Source organism: Canis lupus, chromosome 13, assembly GCF_003254725.2.
Source record: "Canis lupus dingo isolate Sandy chromosome 13, ASM325472v2, whole genome shotgun sequence".
NCBI classification, from domain to species: domain Eukaryota; kingdom Metazoa; phylum Chordata; class Mammalia; order Carnivora; family Canidae; genus Canis; species Canis lupus.
This window is the reverse complement of record NC_064255.1, coordinates 21,521,175-21,547,310: the sequence shown is the minus strand read 5'-3', so window position 1 is coordinate 21,547,310 and position 26,136 is coordinate 21,521,175. Positions and strand designations below refer to the sequence as shown.

The window sequence follows — 26,136 nt, the reverse complement described above, 5'->3', positions numbered from 1 at the left end:
CCACCCCCAAAGGGAGATGTCTTTAAGTGGGAATATGAAGCAGGAGAGGTGGGACGTGGAAGGGTTGGTCAAGAGCAAGTGCTGAGCCCTGCAGAGGGACCTCCCTCCATGTGCTGGATTTGCTTGTGCCCCACCCCCACCGCACCCCGGGGTGCCCGCAGCCTGCTCCTGAGTCTACCACTTTTCTCCCGTGAGGGCTAGGCTGTGGCCTGGCCTACAACCTACTCTCTACTCGGGGGTGGCTGCAGCTTCTGGGCTCTGGTCCCATCCAATCAGTCCTGAGGACCCTCGTCGAGAGGGGCCAGCTCGGCCCTGGGCACACAGAGGAGAATATCCGTACTGATAGGGAGCCTGACCCCTTTGTGCATGTGAGACAGGAGGCCCGGAGCAGCTCTCCTACCCCATGGGCTTTTCTGAGACAGCCCTGTCAGGTCTGCTATACCGCCTGTCTTGCAAATGTAAATATATTCCAACACGATTGTTGTATTAGAGGCTGAGTGGGATATACTATGGCTTTTGCACGTGCTTGTGCCAGAGTTCATCCACGAGAAACAGCAGCTGAACAGACTGTATCCCGCTGAACCAGACCACACAGAAATACACACAATGCACAGGTGCGTGCACCTCAAATGTGTGCCAGCTACCTCAGTTTACCTCCTGTGTTATGAGCCCCAGCTGTCCACAGCTGGTGTTCCAGCTCTCCGTTGGGTTTTGCCTTCCTTCTACTACCTTACAAGTAACCCACAAGCTGCCACCCAGTTCCTTTAACACAAGAGAGAATGTCTTACAATTATTGCAAGAGAGAACGCCTTATAATTGCAGGAGTTGTACATTGCTAGACCATGTGTAATGTGTAAAACTGAGCTATTGCTTTTATTAGGTTATCTTTTTTTCAAATGTGACATGACAAAGTTTTCTGAGTGTTGCGTCCCTAACCTCATTTCCCCTGCAATTAAGCCTCAGGATTTTTACTGTGCAGTGTTGCATAATGTGGTGGATTTGGGAAACACATTATGTGGCATGACAGTAGGGCTGACTACATTCCACATTGCCACTCTGAAGACATCCCGTGTGTCAGAGCAACGGGCTGGAGTTCCTCGTGAAGCGGTCATCTGGAGCATCCTAAGCATTGTTTTGTTTTACTTCCCCTTCCCCTTGTTTTTGTTGCTGCCCGGGATTGCACATCTGTTCCCATGCCCTCATCAAGAATTAGCAAACTTTGTCTCAGCCTCTGTTCTCTAGGGAACCCAGGCTAGGATACAACATTGCACACTGAGGGAACAGCAAGTGCAAAAGGTAGAAGCAGGCTTGGTGTCCCTGGGAACAGGAAGAAAGCCAGTGAGCACGGCTGATGCTCAGTGGAGGGGAGGGTACAGGCTTGATGGGCAGAAAAGGCGGGATCTTTTATTTAGGATTTGATCAGACAGGGAAAGGAGTTTGGACATCAGCTGAATTGCATCGAGAAGCTACTAGATGGTTATAATCGTTGGGAGTGGCAGGGTTTGGTGTGTATATTAAAAAGGTAACCCTGGCTGAGGTGTGAAGGATGGATCGTAAGCAGCAGAACTGTAATTGGTTGGTTGGTTGGTTGGTTGGGGACCTCGTAGGTCCAGGTGGGAGATGGGGTGAGAGAAGTAGGGCTCAGAGGTAGCAGGGATCCCAGTTGCCCCTGTGGTCTTGGGAAGAAAGGCAGCAATTCCAGGGGACCCAAGGTCTGGTTTTGTGCATTTCATTACTTTGCAATTTGGGGCAGGTCATTCTTTAGCGAAAGGAAGAAAAAACATTTAAAAAATTAATGGAGATTCTTGAGGGTGGAGGCAAAGTTGCAAAAGTGCAAAGCTCATCTGCTGGCTTTGGAATTAAAAATAAAGACAGGGGTGTGTGGGTGTGGGTGTTTGACAAATTAAGCAAGGAAAGGCGGTTGCTTCCATTCATCCCTTTCAGGGAACAATAACCACAACGTGATAAGCCGCAGTGCAAAGCTTGTCTCTGTCTGAAACGTGGCCAAAGAAAGGAAAGATTAATCACACAGGGAAGGCTGATATCTCAGGGGCAGATTAAGACAACAAGCTAGCAATTTTGAGTCTGATTAGAAACAGCTAAAATCAGAACTTCCAGTTAAGGACTATACTTTACACAGCCCTCTTTTTTCAGGGTGGGGGGGCGCAGGGGAGTAGGGAGGGAGATTGATTTAGGTTAATTAAACCTGGTGCTTAATTAGGTGTGCTCAGATACAAACTATAACCTTTTTGCATGGTTAATGCAAACCTGGGTTCGCAGCTCTGTGAAATTTCCGGGCTGCAAGTTTTGAGGAGACGGGGAGGTTTCTATCGGCTACATGAATACAGGCATTTTTCTAATAGTGAGAGTTATGGAATGGTAGGATGGGTAACTGACTTAGTGACGGGACAGATTCCTCTGCTCAGGGGAGCCAGGAAGACTGGAATAACAGAGAGGGCCTAGATTTGGGGGTCAGAGAAGATGGGTTCTCATTCTTGGGGCCTCTCAGCAGGGAGACCCTGGCACATCATCTGTCCTCACAGACTTCTCAATATTTTCTTTTCTTTTTTTTTTTAAGACTTAATAATTTATTTGAGAGAGAGAGAACACAAGCAGGGAGGAGGGGCAGAGGGAGGGGGAGAAGCAAGCTCCCCGCTGAGCAGGGAGCCCGATGAAGGACATGATTCCAGGACCCCGGGAACATGACCTGAGCCGACGGCAGACACCTAACCGACTGAGCCATCCAGGCACCCTGCTCCTTGATATTTTCATCAAGAGGGATTCCCTTCATGACTCTACCTCATGCCCCATAAGTTCTCGTCCACAAGCTACACTTATCAGGCCCTACTTTATTTCCATTTATGATTAATCAAAAATGCACACAGTAATAGCAATAGGAACACTTAGCATGTGCTTGGTCTGTTCATTCCAGGTACTGCAGGAAGCACCTGACACGGATGAACCGCCTGATTCCCTTACCATTTCTAAGAGGTAAGCACTATTGTCCCCACTTTACAGAGAAGCAAACAGAGGCACAGAGAAATAAAGTAACCTCCCCAAGGTCACACAGATCAGCAAATGATAAAACAGAAATCTGGACCTGAGATTCTGATGGAACACAAGGAAACAGTTTTAGTTTGTGTTGTGGCCTTGATCTCTTTTGTGTCCCCTAAGAGCTGGCAGCCAAAATGTCACTGCTCCAGCCTTTTCTAAAAATTTCAAGATTTTTACTTGAGAGAGAGATCAAGTGAGTGAGAGAGGGTGAGCACAAGCGCTGGGGATGGATATTGGCAGAGGGAGAAGCAGACTCCCCGTTGAACAGAGAGCCCCACGTAGGGCTCGATCCCAGGACCCTGAGATCATGATCTGAGCTGAAGGCACTTAACTGACTGAGCCACCCAGGTGCCCCTGTTTTTTTTTTTTTTGCTTGTTTGTTTGTTTGTTTTGTTTTTTTATTATTGTAAAACAGATACTCATCCCTGCTTTAACCTCCCTCTAGGACTTAAAAGGCCCTGATGTTGAGATGCTTAGAAAGATTTACAGACACCTGGTGCATAAGGAGGAGGGTGGAGAGGCCTGTGTGCTCAAGCTGGCTCCTGTTAGCAACGCTCACGTGCCCAGCAAATGAACTGGTGGTGATAATGCACTTGAATCAGAGGAATTTGGTCACGCAGGTCATTTGGTGTTAATCAAGTGTTAGGACTTACAGAGATGAGGCCACTGCCTTTTGAGTCATTGGGCTCAGTGAAATCAAACTTTGGCAGGATTTTTTTCTCCCTGTCGTTTTTTGGGATGTGAACTCAGAGGTTCCCTAACATGATGTTCCTACGGTCTGAAGGGGCCTGATGCTTGGGCAGCATCTGCTTTAGATGCTTTTTAGAGCAGTGGCAGTGTTTTACCTTCACTTCTGTTGTGTGTTCTCCCCCTTGTGCTTCTCAATCTGAAGCTTCCAGGTGGACAATGACAGCTTGTATTTATGGTGTCGCAGCTGAATCTCTACATGGGAAGCAGAAGTGCACATTCTCTGGAGGCAGACAGCCTATGGCCTCACCCCAGCTCCCCTGTCGTGGGACCTCTGGCAGGTCACTGTCACTGAACCTTAGCTGCCTAGCTATAACAATGGGGTAAGAATAGTACTTCCCTTAAAAGTGGTTTTGAGGGTTAAATGAGAGTGCTAGGAACATTTCCAACTCAAGAATCTTGGTCATTATTTTTAAACTCATTTATGAAGATTCTCTCCAGAGGCACAGGTGACATATCCAAGGCCACAGGTATGCAGGAGACAGAATCGGGATTTGAACACAGTCCCTATTGCTAAGTTGGAGATCAATGGTGGAAGAAAGGGAGGGAGAGAGGGAGGGAAAGAGGAAAGGAGGGAAAAGGAGGGGGAAGGGGAAGGAGGCAGACGGAGAGCGAGCGAGCTGTGTTCTACACATGGCTTTGCCACTCTGAGAAAGTCACTTCAACTCTCTGGGCCTCAGTTTCCTCATCTGTGAGGTGGGAATAATGCTAGTCCTTATTGTTATGACAAGTATCAAGTATAACATAAACTCAAGGTATTGGGCTACTATTTAAAAAAATGACATGGAATAAAATAGAATTCCTTAGATAGACTTTCATTTCATTTGACCTGTATTTCTAGACAGACTGTCTTTAGGGCAAACCTGGGGTACCAAATTCTGCCAGGAGGCACATGGCTAACCTGGAGTTCCCGGGGCTGTACTGTCCCTGCTGTGCAGGGAAGCAGCTTAGGACAAGCAATACGTCCAAGCCAAGTCCTCCCGGGAGTACACCAGGTCCCCTTCCTCTAGTGATGGGTTCTACTTGTCACTGCAGACACCTTGGGTCAGGGATCAGCTATGATGTTGAAGGTACAGATGATGACTTAAATGTCATGTGTTGAGGACTCGCTCTGAGGTCAAGGTTACCTTGTAGCTCCTGGACCAGAAGAAATGAAGTGACTATTTCCAAGTTTGTCTTTGAAGATTCCTCCTCCCAGATGGCTTGATACTCTCATCTGGTGGACTTCAGGAAGCATGTTATTGGTTGCAAGGAGAGTGCTGATTCTGTATCCCTCCCTGAATCCATCCAGACACTTTGACATGGAACCCTGTTGAGCCTCCCAATGTGACTATTTTGTGATGTATTTTGGCCAACTGGATGTCTGTAAGGAGACAGACTGGCAGCCAAGGCTTGCAAAAGTGCTGGCACCTTTCAGCTTGCACCCTCGCTCCTCGGCCACTACCATGAGAATATGCCTGGGCAAGACTACTGCAGGGTTAACCATGTGTGGAGCTTTATCAACTCACCCCTCATTCCAGCTGAGGTCACCTTAGGTTCGCCAACCCCAAAAATCTGGGTAAACCCAGCATGATCAGCAGAGTCGCTTCACCTTTAGCTAACCTCAGGCTCATGAGTGGACCCAGCCCACAAAGGCTAAATCCTGTAGATGATGAGCTAAGTAAGTGCCTCTTGTTCACTAGTGAGGTTGGTGGTTGGTTGTTATGGAGCACTATTGCGGCAATAAATACCTGGTACACACACATATGTACACATTGAAATATATAGCACACTATGGCTTCGGTTCTAATTTGCTACACAATCTAAACATTCCTTTCTCTGCTTTTGGACATACTGGTGCAAAAAGTTTCCATTTTCCATATACACGCCCACTTAATGTAGACAACTGTCACATTTCCCCAATGAAATCCTGATACAAGAACATGGAAAATCCTAAACGCTTTTCTCTCCTCCTTATGTCTCATAAATAAGAAGCCAATGTATATTTTAAATAGATAGGTCCTATTTGTTTAGGAGAAGCTCCCATTCAATGCCAAGGATCAGCCCTTTGGATAGGCAACCAGACTGTGGTTCTCCCCCAAATGTACCTTCTCTAAGCCCCTCAGGGTCCTCCTACTTAGAATTGCTCCTCTGCCTTCACATCCCATCCTCTAATTGTGAAGAGGCATGAGCGTTCAAGGGACCTACAGCCACTGGCCCCAGATGGCCGGCCCAGGAGCCGAGGGCGAGGCACCTGGACCTCCCCAGCGCCCCTCGTGTGCTTCTCTCCCTGCTGCACTTTGCCTTTTGCTAGGTGGCAAATGCAGACAAACCATGTTCCGATCCCCCCTTACTAGTAGCCTCACAACTTCAGGCAAGTTCCCCAGCCCCTGTAAGCCTCAGCCTCCTGGTCTGCGTGGCGAAGATAATGAGCGTATCTATCTCACAGGACTGCCGTGAGGATTAAATGAGATAGTAGAGCGCCAGCACTCGGCATTGTGCAAGGCACAGTAAGCCCTTGATAGATGTGAGCTATTATTATAATTGTATGCATGGTGCCATGGGAACCTGAAATCCTAGCTAGCAGTTATTTAATACTTACCATGTGCCTACTGTTTTGAGTATTTTAAGAACTGTTTTAGTGCTTTTTATACGTTTATTTCATTTTTTAAACCTCATGACAACAGTCAGGTTGTCATATAGGTAGTGTTATCTTCAGGTTACGGATGGAAAAACAGAGGCACAGAGAAGTTAAGTAACCTACCTGAGAGCACACAGCTAACAGATCACCGTGACAGCATTCTCCACTCTCCCTACTTTATTATCGTTATTCACCCATCCTTCCCACCGGGGAGCGGGGGCGGGGGGGCTGGAATGTGTAATTAATTTGTGGCTTCTCAGTGCTTAGCCCATGGCAGACCATCATACTAGTGGAGGTTGCCACCGAATGTTCCACATCCCCCCTGGTCTTTTCTCTTTCGGCATTGACCCCTTGAGGGCACAGGACTGGGTCTCCTGATCCCTGCACCTGCTCCTTACTGAATCGACCGGGTGGGACCAGATGGTGCCTTGAAGAGGAAACGAGCTCCTTCTCACAGTGGCACACACATGCTCCGGGCTCTCCACACGCCGTCTCACAATCCAGCTGGATTCAAGACACAGGAAGCAAACAAGGCTTTCAGCAGCCTCAGGCGAGCAGGGGTGAAATTAGTAGATTGGTGTACAAAGAAGCGTTTAATAATGCTATCACGCTACCCGTCCTCACGGAGCCGTTGTGACATTCTGCATTAAAGAAGTGACAACTCTCAATTGCTGCACATAACGGAGGCCTGGCATCACGTTGGCTCCCAGCCCCCCCAGAACACTTGCATTTTCTGGCGACGGATGGCATGCATACAGGGATCGGGGGAAACTGATGGCTTCGTACAAAAATGTCCTTGTAGACCCCTCCAAGCCCTTTGTAGTGTGGTTGCTCTTCTGCTCGCCTGTCAGGAGCGTCGTTTTCGTTAAATATTGAGGAGCTGTTTGTTGAAATCCTGTCGTCATGGTAACCGGGTGGGGGGGAGGGGTGCTGACATAGTCTGGTGCTGCCCGAATTATTGCATATTAATCGGGTGCATGGTGCTATTTAATGAGTTTCCCTGTGTGCCTCCCCATAACAAGGAATGTAGAGGACCCAGGGCCTTGGGGTTTCCCCCTGCTGTCACTGCTAAAGATGTGTTTGCTCACCGGTTCCTGGTGCTGTGCTGTTTGCTGGATAGATGGACAGACAGAGGAACGGATGAACAGACGGATGGATGGATGGAGAGACGGATGAATGCCAGGAACAAAATTGTACATGTTCTCGGTAGAGCTGTTTCTGACCACTCTCCCATTTTATAGTGGGAAGGAATTTGGCCAGAGAGATAGGGAAAGTCGGGGAGGTCAAGAAAATAAATGGGGGGCAAGCATGGCCAATGGTTCCCTTGCCCAAAAAGAGAACAAATGGCCAGAACCTGGAGACAAAGCCGATGAGCACAGATGAGCCGATGAGCGTAGGCCTGCCTGGCTGGGTTCAAATCCTTGCTCCGTGTCCTCCCACCGTGTCACTCAGGAAGGAGTGGCCTGCCCTCCCTCCCCACGTGTCAGAGGGGTCAGAACCGTGTTTACTCCCTGGGCTGGTGAGGGGAGGCCTGATGATGCTCTCAGCACAGTGCTCGCCCAGAGTAAGTGCCCGATCACAGAGTGACCGCCACCCCTGCATTGGTGCCCCTGCCAGTAGGAAAAGCCCCAAGAGAGGCGCCACGGTGCTTTCCTGGTCTAAAAGGTCTAGTTGGGCCCTGACCATCCAGGGCAGGATCCAAACCCAGGTCCCATTGACTCTACTGTCATGCCATGTTCTCTCTGAGGTCGGCAAACCTTTTCTGGAAAGGGCCAGATAGTCAATATTTTAGGCTTGGTGGGTCACATGCAGTCTCTGTTGCATATATATATATATATATATATATATATATATATATATATATAATCCTTTAAAAATATAAAACCATTCTTAGCTCACAGGCTGCTCAGAGATAGGCATAGTTGGCTGATCCTTGCCATGCTGTCTTATGAGGAAACAGGAAAAATAAGGAAAGCAAAGTGAAAGGAGATGTCTACATGGCTTCTCTCACTAAAAGCAGGTTGAAGCTACACTTAAAAAAGGAAAACTTGGGCCGAGGAGTTTGTTTTATTTTAAAAATAAAAGCCTTGGTGATTCCTTGGAGTCTTGCAATGCTCATTCTATAGTTTATGAAAGGAGGCATAGAAAAGGAGGGTGACCTGGCCAAGATCACCCCGCTGGGAAAGCACAGAGCCGGCACATAAACCCAGGGGTCTGGCGCCAGAGAACTTCGCCACCACCCCATCCATGTACCTCCACATGTCGAAAATAACCTTTGTTTTCTATTTTTCCAAGGCTCCGGAAATCCTCCACCAGCTGACCTGGTAAACAGCCAGACTCTGGGGTCTGGCAGATGTGTGATCCGGCCTCAACTCTACTGTTACTGAGTCTGTGACCTTGGAAAAGATTAACTTTTTTTGGTCTTCAGTGTCCTTGATGGTAAAATGGGGGATATATTTGCTGTGCCCTCCCTTTGAGTGGTTATGAGGTTAGCAAATAGCCTTGGATGTGGCAAATGCTGGCTAGATGTCACAATAGTTATGACGATGACTGTGGCGGGCAGAGACATAGCTCCCTTACCCTCAGATGCTCAGGCCCCAATCCGCAGAACCTGTGAATGTGTTCCCTTAAATGGCAAAGAGGAATTAAGGCTGCAGATGGAATTAAGGTTGCTAATCAGCTGGCCTTAAAATAAAGAGAATATCTTGGATTATCTGGGTAGGCACCATGGAATCACAAGAGTCCTTAGAGATTGAAGCCGGGCAGAAGAGTCGGCTTCAGAGTGATGCAGCAGGCGGGAAACTCAACTGGCCACTGCTGGCTTTGAAGATGGAAGAGGCTATAAACTAAGGAATTAGGGAAGCTTCTAGAAGCTGGAAAAGGCAAGCCATGGATCCCCACTGCCCCCACGCCCAGCCCAGAGCCTCCAGAAAGGAACGTATCCTGTTGACACCCTGGTTTTAGCTCAATGAGACCTATTTCAGAATGCTGACTTCCACAACTATTAAGTTTGTGAGGCTTCAGGCAATAAGTAGTTTGTGACAACAGCAAAAGGAAAAGGAGAACTGATACACTGCCATAGAAAGGAGAAGCCTCATCAGCGTGGAGCTCCGCCTGAAGCAAAGACAGCAGCAAAGACAGCATCCTGCACAGGCTGGAGGGTGACGGGCCTTTTCTGGATGCTCACTGATGCTGCTCAACCAGCAAACCTGGGCTCAGGCCTGTGACCTGACCCATCCCCACCCCTCAGGGCATTTGCTGGGATGGCCACCAAAGCAAAGCCCTCTTTCTGTGGGGGTTGCCGAGAGAGGCTGCTGGATCTTTGGGGGAGACTTGCCTGAGCAAAGCCCACACAGAAGAAATCTGAGTCTCGAGATGGAGAGAAGCGATGCCTGCTGACATTGTTTAGATCTTGCTGGGCTCAAAGCCAGGCCAGCTCAGACTTTTCAATTACATGAACTGCTTTTTTGTCTTATACTTCCGTCAATTTGAATTAGATCTCCAGCTTGCAACCAAAATTCTGACTAATATAATCAAATATTCACTTAAGTACTGTTACCTACTAGTTTCAGCTATTACCATTTCCTTGGCCAATAAACTTTGGGCCCTGAAATACCACGGAACAGGGTTTAGGGTAGGCCACTAGGGCAAGGTGTTGGATGGACGGTAGGGGACGGTGGGATGCCAGACGGATCCTGTTCACCTCAGATACACTGAATCTGCTCCTGGAGTAGGAGCAAAAGAAGCAAGTGGAAAGAGCACAGAACCCCTCACACATTGCTCACTGGGGGTATGGTTTGAACTTGCACCTGCATCTGTGCAGATGAGCACAGCCAATGCCTCTAATGGGCTCTTCATGTCCCATCTAGCAGGGTCGAGCACACTGCACACCAGTGGCACCTGGGACAGCTGTAGCTTGGTTTCCTGACTGACCTGTTTCTTCTGGTCTGGCCTCTTAAATGCTGTTAGTGTCTAAGGTTCTGTCCTCTGCTCCGAGCTGTCCCTGCGAGAGAGTGCAATCATCCCATGGCCTTGCCTTGCTCCTCCATCAGCCACCAATCTTCATTCCTCCCCTGGTCGGCCTAGGAGATGTGGCACGTGCCCTTCGGTAGTGGTGACAATGGCCCACGTTGATTTTTTACAGGACAGTGAGGGTGGGGTGGGGGCTACGGCACAGGGAGGGTGATGCAATTTGAAAAGGACCCAGCTGATGGTCATCTCTTCCTCCTCCCCGGGACTCCCCCCATCCGGTTGGCAACCACTGACCTATATATGGATGACTCGTGAATTAATCCATCCCATCCTGAAATTGCTTCTGTCCATGTTGGACATTTCCACTAGGAGGATGACACAAGTGCTAGTACTGTAATTAATAGCAAGGCCATTGCTAATGGGATGCAAGGTTGCTCTTACCGAGCACTCCCTCTGTGCCAGGCATAGCTCCTAACGCTACGTGTATGGACCCGTATGGCCCTCTTAGGTGGCTAATAACTGCAGAATCCCCATTATAGAGATGAAGACACTGAGGCTCTGGAAGAGGAAATGACCCCCGTAGGGTCACACAGCTAGTAAGTGGCTGAATCAGGATCTGGACTCCTGAGACCATCTGCTTAACCCCTGCTCTACGCTGCCTCCCAGTCCCTGGGTGTCCCCTGAGTGTGTCAAATAAGACCTGCCCAGGGCCTTCTGTACCACTGGCACATTTTCCCTATCCACTCACGACCATGCCCAGCAGGATCACTCTCAGATTCCTATGCCAGGAAGTCATGGCTCCCTCCTGACTCCCCTGTTCTCGCTTTCTGTGTTCAAGGCCAGTTAATGCTTTCTCTGAATTGGCACCCTGGGGGCAACTTCCTGAGCTCCAGCCCTGCTGGGACAGCCCTCCCTCCGGGTTTACAGGGCTATGTCCTCTCCACGGCCAGCCCTCCTCTGCTGCCTCCTGACTGCCTCCCTCAGCCCATCTGTCCCTGTGTCTGTCCTGCCTTTGATGGGTCTTACCCACGGCCCACCCTCTGTACTGCGACCATGTCACATTTCTAAACCAGAGACCGCCTCATGTCACCTGCTTGGTGTAAAACTTCTGAAAGCTGCTTACTGCTTCCCACAGGTAGTCCAATCCTGCGCATGGCCTGTGAGGGTCTCTGGGCTTTGACTCATCTGAGCTTGCCCATCTCAACTGCCATCCCTGTTCCAGCAACACCGGACTTCTGGCATCTTCCCAATGTCTCAGACTTCCTCTGCGTCTGCACCTCTGTGCTTGCTTCCCCTGCTTCCCTACCTGCAGAAATTTTTCCCCTCCCTCAGGCTCTAGGTGAAAGCCGCCTGCAGACCCACAGGCAGAATGAAGGACTTTGTGTCCGTGGGTAGGAAGCTTATAGCTTTGGTGTCAATCAGGCGATCACATGACACGCTGACTTCTGTATTTATTTACTTACTGCTTTTGATTTACTAACACTGTGCAGGTCCCTGTTCTAAGAACATTCCATAACTACCCTGTGAGATGGCCCATTTTACAGATGAAGAAATTGATGTACGGGGAAGTTAAATAACTTGGCCAAAATCAGGGACAGGCAAAGGTAGAGCCGGGATCCCAACCAAGCCCATCTAGCTCCAGAGTGCAGAGTCTTAATGACCCTGCAGTACCACCTCACACTAGGTGCTGGGATGGTAAAGTCCATGGGAATCCAGAGAGGGCACAAGGGCCCGAGAGGAAGCTGCAGGACATGCTGAGGGGACAGCCCTGGCTGCCCAGGGCCTCCAGGTGACAGCTTGTCAGGCATGCCTATGCTGGCCATGCCCTCTGACCTCAAGGCTTCCCCCATACCCCACAGAACTCTCAGCACCATAATTGGGAGCAATGGGATGAGGCTAGAGCAGGATGAGAGGAGGGACCCACAGCAGGGTCATCACACAGGGAGTGGAGGCTCAGGGGGAAGAATGAGAGAGAGTGAGGGACTTTCTCCTCTTCCCCTGCCCATGGGGCACTGGGCTGGGTGCTGGCCAGGTCTTCTCTTGGGGTGGAGCAGATGAAGCTCCTCAGGCAGGGGAGCAGGCCAGGGGCTGCACAGCTGCTCTGCTCCAGGCCTCAGGAGAGAGGCCAGAAGAGAAGCATGAGGTGGTCCAGGCCAGGGCCAGAGAAGATGGGGCAAATGCTCCAGGAGGCCAGGATAAAGGGCATGCACTTGTCTGTTGTCTCCTTAGAACCTCTGCTCTCAGCCAACAGCCCAGGAGTCCTAACAAACTCTCCCGGGCTTCCCAGGCCCCTTCCCATGGCTCTTGGCTTCTGTGACCAGGAGTGTTGCCTCTCTAGCTGTGGGGGGTCCTCTCTCTGCCTCATGTAGATTTTTGGGCTTGATTTTTTTTTTTTTTTCTAAAGTGAGAATTTCTTCTTTCTCCTAAATATTCTCAGGGATTAAGGCTGAAACTGGAATTCCATTTCAAATTTTGTACCCATTTTTAACAAGTAGATCCCCTCCTTTGGCATGCTTATGTTCAAATTCACTTGGTATCAGTTTGACATTTGAGCACTTTTGCTGTCCTGACTCTCCCTAGAGTAGGAGTGGCATTTGGGTGCTGACACTTGCTGAGCTAAAGGGCAGATGTGCACATGGTCCAGTCACCATGTGGTTCAGCATCCTCTAGAGAGACCCAAACCAAAGCCTTCATGCACATGCCTGTCAGGACCCTGGGACCATCAGCTACTCCCCCCAGAGGACCAAGAGTAACACAAGTTGAAGCTTTAAGCGGACCTTTCCCATTGAAAAATCATTGAGAATAAAAAGGAAGAGCCTCTGAGAAACCAACAGGAGTCATTTGAAAAGTATGATGCTATTTTAAAAAAATCTATCTGTAACAGCATTTTCTCGAACATATTGTAAGAAGAAAGCTATGCTTTCAGGGGGACTATAGATAGGAGGTGGTACGGGGGAGAAGAAATAGCATTTTTGACCATCTTTTGTGAGCAAGATCGCCGGCGGGGCCTCTTCCACATTTTATTTCATTTACTCTCCTGAATAGCCCTGTGGGGTGTATTATTTCCCCATTTTACAGATCGGGAAACTCAGGGAAAATCTAGTTCTGGACTGTTTTGTCTCATCTTGTGCATATAATTCTGCAAAAAAACAGCTTATTCCTAGCTAGTGCAGCCAAGTCTAATTCAAATTCTCTGGCAATTTGAAATAGAAGCCAAGCTGCCCATTGAATGATTTTCTACCTCAAAAATGCCCTGCTTTTATTAGAGTTTCGGTGGTATCCATCCTTAGTGCACAGAGTAAGTGTCCTAGAAGTATAGGTCAGACACCCTCGGCCATACAGTCAGCCCTGCTAAGCACAGATCACTGTGGCCCTTGTACTGGCACCAGTTAACTAGCTGGGAGTTCATTTGATTCCGTTCACTAAAAGGGAACAAAGCTCCTGTGTGCAGTAGACACACAAAGATGAAGACTTTTTACTTACTTGGGTTGGTTCTAAAGTGGTCCAGATTAATGAGGTTTTGCTGTGCTTTGCCTCTCTGATGCTAAACAAGGCTGCTGATGGAAAACCACTAAGTATGGGGCTAGGGAGTGGTCTTATAAATTACCTTTGTGCGGGGATGCCCCAAACTGGCACGGATGCTACAAGTCCTCTTCCTTGCCCCCTCAGCCGATAATCCATCGTAGCACACTATTTTCTTGGATTTTCCTCAGAATCCTTCTCAACACCCTGCACCTGGCAGCCATGAGCAGTCGATCAGAGTCCAGAAGACTTAATCTATTTACCATCCTTGACCTAACTCAGTTACCTCATCTAAATATTGGTGGCACAGAGGCTGAGAGAAGCCAAGGCCTGTGGCTTCTTTCTTCTGAATGCCTCCCCTTTGAAGCTGCCCAGGAAAGCCCCTCATCCCTATTCCCTTCCTATTAAAGGTAGAAGTGAAGTTGGGGTCACCCGGCAAAATGTTAGGCATTTTTTAAGATCTCACAGGTCCAGGGACAGTGCTTCTGTCCTCAATGATTGTGGCTTACACTACAGTCCTACTATCCAGCTAGGACCACAGTGCGACGGGCAGGGGAGGTGAAAGGTAGACCTCTGAACAAGCTCATTCTATAGTCCAGGTCTACTACTAATGCTGATAAATGTTTCAGGCAAATGCAAGCTTTTAAAAGATAAAAGGAACAGCAAAGAGTTTACGGAAAGGGAAGTAACACTCAAGAAGGGAGTGTGTGCAGGCTCTGAGTGGGAGCTGCTCAGGAGGCTTGGGTCTCCCCTACTTATAGGGAGGTTAAAATGAGGGGCTGAATGTTCATGGGAGGGATGGGGGATCTTTTTTCCCTTTAACGTAGAGGAGCTTTGGGAGACGTAGCACATACCTAGTTTTGGTCACTCGACGCATGCATCCTAGCATTTTCTGCAAGTGTACCCTCCCCCCCCAATATCGAATATCGATTATACTTTGTGCCCTCTAGCGCCCCTGGTGGAAGAGTCATTCTCAGTCATTAAAGGCTCTCAGGCACATACTTGGGGCTCGGAAAAAGGAACACAGCGTTTTTATTCTTTAGTTAGGTCCCTGATTCTTGTAGGCTGACCGCAGCCTCCTCTGTTGCTGACTGCAGGGCATCCTGTTTGGAGTCCCATTCCTTCACGCCTGTGCTAACCTGCCTATGACACCATCACCCTGCCCCTCCGCGCACTTGCTCTCCTTGAGGTCCCGGGGTCCCCACATGTGAGTGCGTGACGCACACATGTGCAGTGGGCACTCCTTGACCCATATTGGAGACACTGGGCTCTCTCTGCCAGTGGCACTTGGTCCACACTCAAACAACCCGGAGTGCATCCTGGGTGGAGGTACCCACCCCGGACAGGGTTACAGAGGTGGCTGCTTGAATGTGCCGGCAGTATGTCCCCATTTGGCCTGCTGGCCTAGTGTAGGCTCCCTGCATTTCCAGCAATCAAAGCTGCCTAAGTGTCTCTTATTGGTGTGTACGCACACCATCCCACAGAGGCCCTGGCCTCCCTGGCAATGCAGTATAGATTCTTCTAAGTCTGCTTTCAGGGCCGATATGGGCATTTGTGCAGTGTGAGGCTTGGAGTTAGGCACATGCTAGATCTAGATTCAGACAAGTGCAATTTTTATTTAAAACCTGCTACAAGTCCTGGTGTAGTAGATGGTGTCTTGTGCAAAGTGAAGCACCCTTCTGAGAATCGGTCTCCCAGCCCAGGAGGTGACCAGACCTTCTCTGGGAGGGGCTGGGGAAGGGGCACTCCCTGGCTGCGAGCTTCGAGACTATGCCACCCAAACTCCAGTCTTCAATGATTTTCCATCTGCATCAACAGAATCTCTCTTCTGTACAGTGTTTTTCGAGTTGTTAAGATCATTTCTGCAAGACAAGGCAGCTCGCACTGGTTTTCAGCTCACTGGAAGGACAGGGTGGGTCCCGAGAAGTCAGACCACTTTCCAGGAGGGCCCCCAGCAAGAAATAAATGGCTGAACGGCCCTCGCCTTTGGACAGGTGCCAGGACTCCAACAGCCCATCAGAGAGAGATAGAGAGAGAGAGAAAGCAAGGGAAGAACGGAGCCACCTTCTCAAAGCATCTCTGTTTTAGAGAGTGAGCTCAGGGGTGCAATCGCTTCCCTGTCCCCTCTCCCATCAGTTAAGCCAGGGCTTCTGACTCCCAGCCCCAAGCTCTGTCCTCTGCCTCATGCTGTCCCAATACTGAACATTAATCCAGAGTCATGTCCCATGTGTTGAATAAAAGCACGGCTAATGTTTATTGGGCACTTACTATGTGCTGGCCCAGGGCCAAGCCGCTCAACCGGAGTTAATTAATTCCCTGCATCCTCACAGCCACCTGGTGTGGTAGGTGTTATCACAATCCCATTATTGGTGGAGAAGACTGAAGTATCTAAGGTGAGCAACTTGCCTATGGCCCCATAGCTAGTGGAAGAGCCTAGATTTGAACCCTGACTCCAGGGGCCCGGCTCCTCTTAACGAGACATCACCTCCTTGGGTGCCTCCTCATCGGTTTCCCTTCCAGTCATTTGACAATCACTTACTGAGCACCTACTAAGTGCCAGGTCCTGTGAATCAAAGACACAGCCCCTGACCTCAAAACCCCACTCCTGCTTAAAGATTTGTCAAGAAAGCATCAAAGCACAAATGAGTTGTTCAGCCCTCCACTCCCATTCCTTGTCTCCCATCCCCAGCCCAGCCCCCCACAGCACGCAGGACTCAGCTGAATAGACAGCCCATGCACAACAGACTGTCAAACTCAATTCTCATCCATGCTGTCAGTTTCTTAAAGAAAAACCCCATCTCTGGCCTCCCACAGCACCCTGCCCTCAGGGACCCTTGATAAATATTTACAGCTGCAGCTGACCCAGGCCCAGGGGAAGAAGACCCAGTCACAGAGCACAAAGGAGGCCTGGGGGCTCATTACTCAGACCTTCCCATTCACAAGGGGTGTCCCTCCTGTGCAAATTCCCCACTGGGACTGGGGTGTGATTCTTCTCACGCTAGCTTGAGTATGTGCTACTAGTTTTGCCAAAGTGCCCGGACCCCCCTAGGAAGCCACCCTCCCTGTCTCCCACAGCCTGGGGGGTTGGGGAATCCTACCACAGTGTCCCCCAGGCCTTTCTTTATGGTCTCTGTGGCCTGGATCAAAGGTCTGGATATCGTGACTAGTTGGTTAAATCTTTTCATGGTCCTGACAGGGGACAGAACTCCCCAGAGCTTCTAATCAAAACTGCCACCATGCTTGGAGAGTTGCCCAGCCCATCACATACATGAAGTGTTGGGGTCACACCTGTGAGATGTGTGGCTCTCTGACGGTAGCTCGGATACAGAAGAGGCCAATGCACAACAGGTCTTAGGAAGACCCGAGGGTCATCTCATCCGGAAATTTCCAAACAGTTTTATAGCAGAACCCCATCAAATAGGTGGTGCTGGGAGAGTGTGCGCACTCATAAGCTCCCACCTCCAACCCCTCACCCTATTACCCCTGGTGGTTCCAGGTCATCATGGAACAGAGTCTGGAAGATGCTGCCCTAGTCAAAACCACTCCATCCTTCAACATCGATGCATCTGCAACCTGCACTTGAATTCTTTCAGGGACAGGGAAGTCACTACTTCCAGTGAATGCCTATTTCACCTTGGCATACCTCCTTTGTAAGGAATTCCTTAGGTCGAGTCAGTAGCTGCTCACTTTTCTTCAATGACAGCCCTTTAAATGTGCAAAGGTGGCTTTTTCACGTCTCATAGGTCATCTCCTCAGGGCTATGGGGTTACAAACTGGTGTGAACCAGGTACTGTGAACAGTCCCTCTCTGTTCTAAGAATAGCTCCCTAACCCTGGTTTGAGTTCCCTGGAAACACTTCCCAGCACAGGCCCCCTGGTTGGTGCATCTGAGCTACGGCCATCCGTGTGGAGAAAGGAAGCCCAGGCGCCTAGAGACTCAGTTTGCTCCCAGGGAGGGACTGGCAGGGCTCCAGTGGGTTCCAAGGGACTCACACCTGGATTCTCTGCACCGTGCCATTTCCAGGTGCATCTGGAGGGAAACAGATTCCGAGCCGTGCAAGCCAGCTGGCTCCCTGGACAGACTCCAGGTCCGGCCTCCCCGCACCCCCTACTCATCCCCTTTCCCTTGAAATCCAGTGGAGGCCGGGCCTCCGCCCAGCACGCCGTCACTCACCAGACCCGGATTGCTTACATCCTGGGAATCTTGGTACCCTTCGACTCCAAGAGCAGTCAGCGTGTGGAGACCTACAGGGAAGAGAAACTCCGTATTAAAAGCAGGGCAGAGCAAGTGGGTGTCCGACTGTCCTTCCGGGCAGGCCGGAGGCACAGGGGGAGACAGGGATGGAGAGGCCGGATGGGAAAGGATAGGAAATGAAATGGGAAGGTCTAGGGAGGTCGAAGCTGCTCATTAAACGGACCTCAAAGCCCCTGGGCCTTGTGGTGACGCTGAGAAGGGTGGGGGGAGGGGAAAGACCCTCACCCCGGGGAGCCAGGCTCCGAGAAGCAGGCCTTCCAGGGGAGGGAAGCCAAAAGCAGGATCAGATGGGGCGGGGTGGGGCGCTGTCTCCTGCACCTCACTCCGGCTCTCCTTGGGTCTTCGCAGTCCGTTCCGAGCAGCAGCCGGCCGTGCGTCCTTCCATTTTGACGAAGGTGAGGGGGGAAAAGCCCTGTGCGCAGGCCTCAAGTCCAAAAAGATACCGCAGTCCTTAAAACAAAAGCCCCAAATGCGTATTTATATCCTGGGAGACTCCTGCCAAGCGAACCCTGTGTGTGCTTTGAAAATTCCTCAGGAGAGCTGTAGCCGGAGGAATAAGGCGTGTGCCGGGCTCAGAGGCTGCGTTCCCAGCATGGCAAGTTGAGGCCTGAGCTCTAGAGGTTTCTGCAGCCGGCGGAGGCCCACCTGCAGCGCACGTGTGCGCGTGGAGCAGCGTGCTGATGAGCCGCGGAGGCCGGGCTCCTCGCTCCCCACACCCAGCCTCCTCTACAGCAGAACTTGTTTTCTCTTGTTTCCCTAAGAATCCCGAGGTGAGCAGAGGGTTCTCTCCTCCTCTCTGCCTGTTTGCAAAGGAGAACCTTTTGACTGGAGCGGGGCGGGGAGCAAGCATCTTCCCGGCAATGGTCTCTGCTGACTTTGCTACCACGCACGGGGCACCGTGTCCACTTGCTCTGTTCGCTTGTTCTTCAAAGGGAAGCTCGCATCCCCCGGGAGCTCCTTGGGGGAGCAGCGACTCGGGCCCCAGCCAGGCCTCCGGAGCCAGAACCTGCTTCCTAGCAAGCTTCTCGGGTGACTCCTGGGCTTACTTCAGGTCTGCACAATTCCCCTTCGTAACCTTGGAAGAAACAGCAATACTCATCCATAACCATGAGAGGGAGGAAGGAAGGAGGAAGTCGTCAGAGCCCATCCTCCAGGTGAGGAAAACAGGCTCAAGAAGCCATGATGTGGCTATTGCGCTCTTACTGCTAGCAGGTGGTAGGGCTGGGCCACGCCAGTGTGCCTTTCCACTGCCCCATCTTGGGGGAGCAGAAAGAAGGGGTGAAGAGGTCAGCAGGCCCCAGGGTGGTCGGAGGGATGAGGGAAGGGCTGCATGTGGATGACCTCAGGCCCCAGAGCAGGAGGGTCCTGGAGAGCACTCGGGGACGGAGGCGTTGCACACAGCAGGCTGGTTCCCCCCTCTGCACTTTTGTGAGGGCCCTCGATAATCTTCCAGTTAGAGGTTCTGGGCCTCTTTCCTGCAGGAGAATTTAAGCTTCTGCATTAATCCCAGTGATTAATTTATGCTGATTCCAGGGAATTTGGCTCTCTGGCCCCCATACTTAGAACGAAGCATCCAGCAGGAGACGTACCCAGGGGACCATCTAACCTTGGTGTCCAGGCACTGATGAGCAGAAGGACAATTGCCCTTGAGAGTTTAGAAAGAGCTTTTCATCCATTAGCCGATCGCTCCTTAAAAGAACTTGGGGAGTCACCAGTGCTATTTTGCGGTTGAGGAAAATGAGGCACAGAGAGGTTAAGTGATTTTCCTGAGGTCATCCAGCTTCTGGGCAGGTTGGGGTTGAGGTCCCCTGACCACTCAGCTGCTCCCGATGGAGAGAGAGATCGCGTCACAGGTTTATGATGCTGTCACTTTGTTTTGCCCAGCTCCATATGGCTTTGCTCGACACTCTGCTCACAGAATGCATTCAACTGAATAGACTCATGGGCCAAGAGGGAAATGGCCCACCACCCACACAGGGTGTGTGACAGTTACCTTTCTCCATGGCAACTGGCCAGCTGGCATGCTGGGTGCATCAGTTACTCACATATTACTCTCTGTATCGCTTCTCTTTCTGCACGGCTTCCATGAGGCAGATTAGCTCACACAAGGTATACAGGTGAATGATGTCAATAAAATCTGGAGGTTGCAGCAGCTCGTAGAGAAATGTCCCCAGCACATGAACGTTTTGCTCCACGTGATGGCAACTAGATGCAAAGCACCCAGACACAGCCAAGTGCAGCAAGGCTGTCCAGGCGCCCACATGTGCCACACTCCTCCTCTTGGCTCACTGCGGCCACGTGCTGTGCCGTAGAAACGCCTGTTGCTCGGCTCTCGCGGAGCTTTGTGCAAAGGCCCTGGGCTAGACCATCCATCTCTGCTACACCGTCGCAAAGGCTGCAGCTGTCCCTCCACCTGGGACTTCTGAGAACGGCATCTGTCCCCTTCGGCCTTTCCAGCCTCAACCGCGCCCAGCCCTGCTCATCAAGTCCCCCTACAATACAGCCCCATAGTGACTCGGGCCCTAAGGTTACTGGTGTGTTTTTTTTTTTTTTAACTCAAAATATAGCATGCCCTTTCAACTGGGCTTGTATCACCACCAGGGTGGTGCTTTATTACAGCGTTGCGTGGGTTGGGAGTGCTCTGTGGTCCCCTGGTGGTCCCCCAACGTGTGGTGATTTTTTAATTTTTGAGAATGCAAGGTTTTACAGGAATGCATAGGTCATTTTATTGATTTATTTTTATTTTATTTATTTATTCATGAGACACAGAGAGAGGGAGAAGCAGGCTCCCTGCAGGGAGCCCCATGCGGGACTGGATCCCAGGACCCCAGGATCATGCCCTGAGCCAAAGGCAGACGCTCAACCACTGAGCCACCCAGGTGTCCCACACCCAGGTCATTTTATAGCAGAAGTGCCTTCATAATGTAAGTTGTATTATAGGTACTAATATCTATAGTCATTAAATATTGAATGGTAATACTAAATACTGAAGATAGTGACCATTTGATTAGCAGTCATTTACCGAGTACCTGTATATACCTGACTCTGTGCTAAGCACCAGAAAGATATAAATAAATAAGACCCAGTCCTTACTTTAGGAAACTCACAGTATAAAAAAGGAGGAAGATAAATACTAGTCTGAGTTTGAGAAAGGACAATGTGTGCAGAGGTGTTAGGGGGGCGGGGGGTGCTGTTGCAGCTAATGGATGCCTCATTTGTCTCAGGAGAGAGACCATATTCCTACTCCAGGGCTTCCAGGGCCCTGCAAGGACTGGCCCCTGTTCATCTCGTCCTGCCTCACCTTGCCCCTCTGTGTTCTGGGCTTGCTGACCGCTCAGCTTCTGGAATCCCCCATGCTCTGGGCAGCCACCCAGCTATCCTTGGTCCCTTCCCCTAATTAACCCCAACTTACTCTCTAAGACTGAGGAAGGCAACACACATAAAGTGCTTAGACTCCTGTCAGCAGGTATGTTAGCTACTATCACTACTGCTGCTACTTATTATTATTATCCTTCAGCCGGTGGGGTGCTTCTTGAGCAGAAAGAAGTAGAGCAACTAGCATGGGTTGTACAGTGAATCCTTCTCAGAGCTGGGGGGAGTCTCAGTGAATCTATCTTGTTTTCCTTATTTATCCTGGGACCCAGAGCCGTGGCATCCCCCATAAGACACCTGACCCTAACTGGCATGGGGGAGAGTACTGCTCTTAGGGACAGGACGCCTAAGCCTGAGTCTCACACACCTATTCTGTGCCTTGGCACCCATCAGTCCTCTCCATGGGACCTTGGCTGCCGGACCAGCCAAGTGGGGCTCTAACAGGCCCTCCTCCTTGGGACGCATAGGGGATCAGACGCCCTGGGGCCCCACGTCGGTCCTGCATGGGGCAAATGGCACTTCTCCTTATGAGCATTATAAATGAATTAGAGGACTTTCAATGTCCTTCAAGCTCTAAATGTGCACATATTTCCAGTCCTCCTGGCTCAGGACTCCTTTTGCCAGAATGTGCCGGTCATATGGAGCAAAATCCCAAGAGGGAAAAATCTGCCCGTAGGATTTTCCCTACAGCTCCCCCCCTTTCCTTTGTGCCGTACTTTAAGCCTATTGGATTGCTAGACACCTGAAAGGGGAAACAGGGAGAAGCTTTGAACAGTTTGTAGGAGAAACCCACCCGCCCCACAGTCACTCCCACTAACATAATTTATTCCATTCCATTTCTTCATTCAGCAAACATTTAGCAGATGAGTAAGAAACTCCAGGTCTGGTAAACAGGTCATTATGTCCTGTGGCCATAGCCTCATACTGAGGAGAGGGTGAGGAACCCATGGAAGACAGAGGAGAGGGTGATGAGCTCTGGCTGGGGCCAGTCCCGGCTGCCTGTCTTTGCTCCAGAAAATGTTTCACCCTGGTCACCAACAACAGCCTTTAATTCAAAAGAGCATCACTAGCGAGTGACCAACAGCAACAGCCACTGCTTCCTGAGCTGAGTCCTCCACATGTCTCCTCCCTCTCCCACGGCAGAAGAGCACAGGCCATGCACCCATTTTACAGATGGAAGCCTGAACCATCAAGCCATCAAATACATCGCCCCAAGTCACAAGTGTTGAACGAACGTCCAGCACTGGGGTTTGAACTCTGGCCGGACTGGATATAGTCTTCCCATCTCTTCCCCCGACACTGCCTCTTAAACTTTGGCTCCATGGCTGGAATTGCTGACAAACTGAACCATCTCTCCCCTAACCCTAACCTACTCTTGTACTAAGACCCCTCGCCAAGAGTACAGAGGAAGCTGAGTTCATAACCTCCCCAAGGTGTGTGGGTGCAACTGGACATCTTGAACGAGAACACAGAACTCTATTCTAGAACTGATCTGTATTTGATTCCAAATATTTCCTCCTCAAAATCGTTAAGCACAGGACGCTTCAGGAAGCTGTGCCCAGCCCAGGGCAGGGCAGGGTCTGTTTTGCTCACTAGTGTCTGGGGAGACTTAGGCGAGCCCTTGCAGCTGGGTTGGAGATGGAGACTTCAGTGATATTATTGTGCCAACGGAAGCACGTGGCAATGGTGGCAAGATCACCAGGAGAGGCACGCAGGGATACAGCAGATGGGGGCAGATCTGAAAGGCAAAGAGGAATGGAAGATGAAAAAGCTGGAGAAAAGTGTGTGTGTGTGTGGGGGGGGGGGGGGCGTGCTGGATACAGATACTGAAGGCTGGCTGGAGTGGCTGTCGCCAAGCAGGCCAGAGAAAGAGCAAGGGCCAGAACTTTCAGGGACTTGCAGGTGTTTCGAGAAGTCGGGTCCTTCTACCTGTGAGCGATGGTACCTCACCAAAGAGCTGGAGTCCCCGTGTCTGCAGGACCTGGCACATGGCGGCTCTCAAAAGTAGTTGTTGAATAGACAGTGGAACCCTGCTACCACCCAGGGCCCCCCCTCACATCTTCCAGCAATCTGAGAGGCACTGCCTGGGACCCTGCCATCTCTACAAAGGACAACCACAGGGCAATCTGATTTGTGAGGGAAAAATCGTCCCCGGGCACCTGGCCTGAGCCTCCTCCTGCCAGACCTCGGGGAACCCTGGCTCCGGTGGCTGCTGGCAGATGTTTGGGGATGAATACACCTTTGATTACTGCTCATGTTTCAGAGGGAAAAACACAGCTCCCTGGAGATTGGGATTCTATGAAAATGAGTCCTTGCAAAAGAGAGGAAAGTGAGCTGGAAACACAAGCCCTCTGGGCGGGTGGTGGTTTCTTTATTTAAAATAAACAACAACAGCAAAGAGGATCAGCTTGGATGAGAAGCAGGTTCTCGATAATCCCCAAATGGGCAGGACTTAAAAGCAAGTGGCAGAAGGTGGTTGAAGAGACTGGTCTGCAGGAAGGCTGTACCTGGTTACGATCCCAGACATGGTCTCCCAGAACCGGTATGTCCACCTCCCACCCTGTTGGGAAACAGCTCCTGTGGACATTAGTTTAATCCTAACGGGGAGACTGACAGACCCAGTTTAGAAAATCCTTCCTAACATTTTTTTTTCCTTCCTAACATTTATGAGTTTTGTATCCATAGGCAAAATATTATATGTTCTCCGAGCCTTGGTTTTGTCATCCATAAAATGGATACGATGGGGATTGGATGGTATTATGAATGTAGGGTGCTGGGGTTTGAACCCATGTGTCTGCATACAGTTCTTCCATTTTCTCCCATACTGCCTCTTGAACCTAAGACAGGTTTCTTCCCCTCCTGTCACGATTATCTGGCACATAATAGGTGCTTAATAAATGCTGGTTCTGTGGCCCTTCTTTCCCCCACCACGTTTAGCACAAATCTGAGTATACAGGAGGTGCTTAATAAAGCCATGCAAATCAGACCCTCCTCTGTGCAGCACGGTGGCTGAGAATGTACCAGGAAAAGGCAGCTAGCTGTGTTTTTTTCTTCACTGCATCCTGTTTTGAGCCCTTTATTAAATTCTTAAGTATTACTTGCCTTCAGGGTCAAAATAAAATTTCCACAGATTTCCACTTTGCACTCATAAATGATTCTCGCTAAACTCTTTTTCTTTAAAGATTTTTTTTAAATGTGTGTGTGAGAGAGCATAAATGTACTGACTCATAGCTGGAAAAACTCTCCCTAACACATTCCAAATTTGTCGAGTCACATGAATTGAATAAAAGCGCTTAACGTAGCTGCTAGTCCCAGGCTGGCGAGCGAGCGGTTCCACTGCTCCGGGGCCCTATCCCGCCCTCCCCGCCCCTGCTCAGGGGACCTGAGGGGGGTGGGGTTGGTTCTACAATGGGCACCGAATACTTGATGCAGGTTCAATGAATACAAGGATTAAAACGGATTTAGCACCTACCTAAAGCCAAACTCAAATTCTGCAAGGCAGTGTAACATATATTCTAAGACATCAAATAAAAATGTGCATATAGGATCACCGAAACTTAACAACTTCATTTACTGACTCAGGTCTATGCTGGGCACTGTATCAAGCACTTTCCATGCGTGACTAGTTTAATCTTCCCGGCCACCCTGGTTGGTGGGGTGATTACAATTAGCCTCCTTTGCAAGAGAGGAAACTGAGGTAAAAAGTGTTAGTAACTTGCCCAAGGTCTCACAGTGTGCAGATGGTGGAGCTAAGATTCAACCCAATGTAGCTCTAGAACAGATGCTCTTACACGCCCAGCCATTCATTCTGAGAGGAAAGAACCCTTCTGCAATGAAGAAAGAAAACTCCATTTATTCCACAATTATCTACCCAACACTTAGAATACAAACACTGCACCAGATGTCGAAGGGAGGCTGGTGGTAGGCAATTTGGTTACTGATTTCAGCGAGTCTGGAATTGCATAGAGGAGCTATGACGGATGCACAAATAATTGCACAAAAGTAAGTGAAAATGCCACCAGCAGGATTATAGAGTGGCATGGATGGGGAAGGCTTGGTAAGGTGATAACTCTGGTTGGAGTGATTCGGAAGGGCTTCCTGGGGGAGGTGTTCCTTAGCTGGATTGAAGGGCATATAGGATTCCGACAGGAGGTGGCCAGACGAGGTCCTGCCTGCTTGATACCAGTGAGTGCACACAGGTGGCCGATGGCCCTGGGAGTTCCCACCCCGGTTCTGATTTCGGACCTACCACCCCCCCCGGGGGGAACATCTTTCTTGGGGTGGCTGAACCTCTGTCTGGCAGGCTGGAAGCATAGGCAGAAAGAACAGGGAAAGAAATCCAGGAGGAAAAGACTGGGGAGGGAAGGCAGGACACTGGAGAAAGGGTGGAGGGGTGCAGATCTGGCCAGGGCAGGAGCTCCAGGCCCACTCAGTGGGGTTGGCTCTGGGCAAGCCCCTCGCTCTTGGGCTTCAACTTCCTTTATCTATAGGGAGGAAAATGAAGGAAGTGCCCGAATATTCTAGCTGGGCGGAACCTTGGAGAGCTCCCAATTTATCCCATTACTTTGTAGACCAGAAAACTGAGGGCCAGAGAA

General features: G+C 50.1%; 1 protein-coding gene across 3 annotated transcripts in view; it reads right to left on the bottom strand.

Moving 5' to 3' along the window:
- The window catches only part of ZHX2 (zinc fingers and homeoboxes 2), a 162,068-nt gene that overhangs the window by 72,119 nt on the left and 63,813 nt on the right, over positions 1-26,136 (bottom strand). For 2 of the 3 annotated variants that reach the window (XM_049092694.1, XM_035696437.2), the window contains exon 2: positions 18,089-18,159. The gene's annotated coding sequence lies outside the window, so the exon portion shown is untranslated. The remainder of the gene's footprint in view (positions 1-18,088; positions 18,160-26,136) is intronic. The other variant, XM_049092695.1, reaches the window with a different exon arrangement.